This window comes from Epinephelus fuscoguttatus, linkage group LG5, assembly GCF_011397635.1.
Source record: "Epinephelus fuscoguttatus linkage group LG5, E.fuscoguttatus.final_Chr_v1".
NCBI classification, from domain to species: domain Eukaryota; kingdom Metazoa; phylum Chordata; class Actinopteri; order Perciformes; family Serranidae; genus Epinephelus; species Epinephelus fuscoguttatus.
In genome coordinates, this window is record NC_064756.1 from 18,110,659 (window position 1) to 18,115,768 (window position 5,110).

A 5,110-nucleotide genomic window follows, 5' to 3' on the forward strand; every position below is an offset into this window, starting at 1 on the left:
CAGAACGATGCTCATGTCTGGCACTAATAACAGTCATGACCTTGACCTCGAGGATGGCAGAGGATGTCTGTTTATTGAGGGCCCCAAAGGGACAAGCAGAGAGACACTGAAACAGACATGATGCATCATGCATGTGCGCGCACACACACACACACACACACACACACACACCACAGTGTAATTTCCTGGAGGTGCCGACTAATTCATTTGACTTTCTGGAGCAGCGTGACCCCAATACATTGCATAGAATTTTGCTCCTTCTTTCTCTCTAACACACACCCACACTCTCCCTTTCTCTCTCACATAGCCCGCACCGACACACTGCTACACACACACACACCCTGCCTCTTTTTCCTTATCTGGTCGCTTGCTCTTAGCAATCAGTCTGCCATCCATCAGTAATAATGTGGGCATTTAATAAAGCCAACACTGCGATGGAATAAAACACTGTTCCAGAGGAGATAAGCTCAGTAGCAGCCAGCCGTCTATAGCTGAGTGCAGACAGGGCAACAGCTCAGTAACTGTGCAGTCACGGAATTAGAATAAATAGAAAAGGGCACTTCCTGGGGTATCGTGGTAATCTCATTCAATGGGTACATCTAAAATGGATGACATCAAATTTTAATAACATTACCTGGGAAATGAAGTATGGAGCAGTCCGACCCTGAGTCTCAGTGGCATTTCTCTTTATAACTGCACTGCTTTAACGCGTGTGTTACGGTAACCTTCACACGCTCGTCCATATGATTGTGTTTATGTTATAATAAATACAATGAGTAATATTTCTAATGGTGGGAGTCAGCTCAGTAAACCTGTTTCTGCAGTAACATACCATTTTTTTACAACTCTATATGCAATGACTCATCAAAAAAAAATTATTTGAATGCAAATATTCAACATAAAATTCCAGGAATTTTCTTTTGTCCTCGATGTGTGAATTATCAAATTATCTACAATTTAAATTAGACACATTACAATGCATAGCAGTATTAGTTACCTTTAAGCCAGATATATTAATAGTTTAAAGTATGTTAAATTATTAAGCAATAAATTGGACAGTATTGCAGTGAATAAGATTTGACGTGAGAGGTGGAGGAGGAAATAACTTGCATGTTTTTCAGACAGGTTTATGTCACCTCAGGTAAACCCTGCATATTTACATGGAGTCTAAAAGTCTGGATTGTCCTAGAGAACACACACACACATACACAGATATTTAAAATAACTCTATGCAAAAAGGGAAAAAACCCATATATAGACAACACCGTTCAGGAGCAGACACACACAGAGTTTAGGCCCGCAAAGTCTGAAAAACGAGAGGTGGTGGAATGCAGGAAGATAAGAAGAGAGTCAGCCCGGTGACACACACCAGTGAGTCAAAACCAAGTTTTCTCCAGAGATAAGCAGACAGTCATACAGACACACTCAAACATAAAACACAATTGTATATTCATCCACTGCCTGACACATCACACAGAGACACACGCACAACTTGAGCATTTTAATGCAGCGTACCACTCATTTGAGCTTTTAGGTGTTTCAGTTCTTCTTCTTCGTGTGTGTGTGTGTGTATGTGTTTGTGTGTGTGTAGTGGCAAGCACGACAGTTTCAATTTTGTGACACAAGAGACATTGTTTTATTTATGGAAGCGTTACACGTTCATATTTTCTCAACTGACAGGATTATTATCTCAGAATTCTGAGAAAAGTTTTTTTAATTTCTGCTCTTGTTTTTCTAAACTAAAAGGACAACAATCTCATTAATTCAGAAAACAAAGCAGAAGTTTTTTTTCCTCAAGTGAACGCATCACGATTCTGTAATTATTGCCTTGTCTTTCTGTCAAAAACGTCTCCTGCCTATGATTGACATGACATGATGGTGTGAAGCATAAAAGAGAAGGTGAAATAATAATTGAGAAAATAAATGAGAGAACCTGAAGCAGAGCAAGCAAATGAGTAAAGCTACAGAGGATGAAACACCGTGATGTGTGGACGTTTGAAAAATAACTCCAGAAAGGACGTGTGTGTGTGTGTGTGTGTGTGTGTGTGTGTGTGTGTGTGTGTGTGTGTGTGTGTGTGTGTGTGTGTGTGTGTGTGTGTGTGTGAGGCAGAGACAGGCAGAAAGAGATGGCTGTCTCAGTCATAAATCTGCCCCCAGCCAATCTAATTGGCCATAACCATACATCACTCCACGCCACTCTGCTGCTATTAACCGTGAACCTGGGCCTCTCTGTCACTCGCACAATATAAATAACCTGCTGCAGCTTCCCAAGGGACGGTTTCAGAGGCACAAATCGGGTTAAAGCGTCGCAAATTGCATGTTGTGGTCTTACACTAAAAACTGCACGACAGATTCAGTTGTATTTCCTGATAATGATCGCGTTACAATCTGACCTTTGATACACATTTTGATTGTGGGATTTATTTTCGGCGGTTACATCATATTCAAGCGGTGGGCGACAGAGGTGAGTGACAAACTAAATTACTGCTGACTTATGATGGAACCGGCCCTCCGATGGACACGTAAACTATAAATTACCCACAGTCCATTGACTGCCTAGCAGCAGAGACACTATGGTTGCCATGGCTTGCTGATCTGAAGGTGATGTTGTAATAATAATAAATAATAACAAAACACAACTCTGTCTCCTCCTCTGGGAAATTAATTACCTCTGTGTCCTTGCTGACAGGGGCTGGAGCCTGGATCCTCCAAGTAAAGGACAGTCTCCCTGCTCTCATCATGTACTCAGGGGATACTCAACTAGCTTTGCTCAAGGGCCACTTATTAATAATTATCAGTATATAGAATTAATTAAATGTCTGTTTTCAACCTATTGATGGTCACTGTCCTCATTCGTCTTTGCTAAGAGACAATCCCAGTCACAATCTAGGATTTGAGGACATTCGGGCTTAGCCGAAACCTCTGTCATGGGGGCGTCCAGGGGATTCTCCCCACGCACTTTTTTCAAATAAACTATTTTGATGCTTTTAATGCCCTCTGGCTATTTATATTCAAAGTACAAAAAATTCCCAGGGTGAATCAATTTATTTTCATTCTGAATTACAAAATGGCCACCTGGCAACCAGTGTTGAGTATCACCGATGTGCCTGTTTCCTTGTTCCATGTTACGTGAAATTAGTGAAACTGAGGAGTATGTTAACAATCAAAATATAAATGAAAGTGCACCAGTGTTAAAAGTGTCAGAGACTAAGAGCAAATATTTTTCGCCTGTTGATTGAAAAGTAGTGCAAGGTGACGGTCCTCCTTTTCAATTAAAGTTAAGCACCTTTCCCACTGCACAAAAGAACAGCTAACACCTGCTAACATTCGGCTTTTTAATGTAATGGGTCACTCGGGTCATATTACTCGGCAGTAGTCATGGGTATTTATCTTATCTGGCTCAGATCGCCATTGATGGAGCCACAACACCCAGGTGAACGGGCCAGTTTAAGCCCCTTAACTAGCGAGATATAATGAAGCACCATTACAAAATAGCATCCATCTCGCCCAAGCAGCACAACATCGAATCAAATTAGTCAGCACCGAGTTTGAAAGATACACAAGATACATTGACAGATATATAAAAAGAATTAACTACCATAAAATTTTCATAGGCTGCCATGCTGATCTCTACTGTTCACTAAACCTGTTTTCCGCTCTGTCCGTGATGTAAACTCACAAGGGTAAGAAAGTAATGAAATTGTACCAGGAGGGAGATACTCATAGGGGATTTAAAATGCACCACAAATGATAATTATACATACAGATTATCCTGCGTACATTAGCAGCATGCTTACTACAGAATCTACCCATGGGATCTTTTCTGACTCTACCATATAGCATCTCCTTATGGTTTCTAATAAGAGTGATGTGTTCTTTTTTTTTTTAAAGATATTTTTTGGCCATTTTGCCTTTAATGGACAGGACGGGTGAGTGTGAATGGAGGAGAGAGAGGGCGGATGACATGCAGCAAAGGGCCACAGGCTGGATTCGAACCCGGGCCGCTGCGGCAACAGCCTCGTACATGGGGTGCCTGCTCTACCACTAAACCACCAACGTCCCTGAGTAATGCTTTCTTCAAAGAGAAAACTCTTTCTATAAACTGTCAAGACTGGAGAGCATGTGAAGAGTGAGAGAATCCTGACTCCGAAAACCTCCCCCCTCTGACCACAAACTTAAGTAGTGAAATTAAAAGGTAAAAAAAATCTAGCTTTTGTGTTTCATATAAATTCAGCAGTAACCAGCTGCACCCATGCACCACATGGTGTCTGAGATGACACCTGGAAATAGAAAAAAAAGAGGCTGTCACATGTCAGGACGAGGCGGCTGATGGTTCATGTGTGCACTTGCTTATGTGAACTGTGGTGGAGAGGGGCACATTGAACAGACTGACTAATGGACAATAGCAGACACTCTCTCTATTTATGCACTTATTTGAACTTAGTTTATGTCTATTATGTCTATTTTAATACCACTGTGTCGTGCTGTTGTTGATGAGGGGAAGTGTGGTTGTTGTTTTTTATGAACTACTGGACATCTGAATTTCCCTTCGGGGATGAATAAAGTTTGTTTCTTTCTTTCTTTCTATATGTGATGACACTGAAACCTTTTAGAATTAAGTGACATCTGAATAGGATAACACAGAGTAAAAAAATAGGGTTGTACTGGCAGGGTAAGTGTGGAAGAAAGGCACCAATTTAGGTCATGGCTGCAAGAAGCTGCTGCTCAGTGATTTGAAAGATTTGTAACATCAGAAATGTAGACTGTGACACAGAAGAGCTTGACTTATTCATCACAAGAAAAGAAATCAAAGATGGATATAATGTTTGAGGAAATTAAGACCTCACAAATTCAAATTTAAAACTACGTAATGCCTCCTAAGGTCGAATATTTAATTGAATTTCAGACTTTTTAAGGTCCTGCAGACATGCAGAGTTAGACGATGTATTAATAGTCACCACATATTTGTTTGAAACGACAAGACATTCTTACGTTTGTTTATTTGAAACAAAAGCATTCCCTAGAATATTTATGATATGATGATCAAATTATTATAATTTTTAATAATTTGATGCTGAAATACCTTCAAAAAAGAAATACATGAATCAAG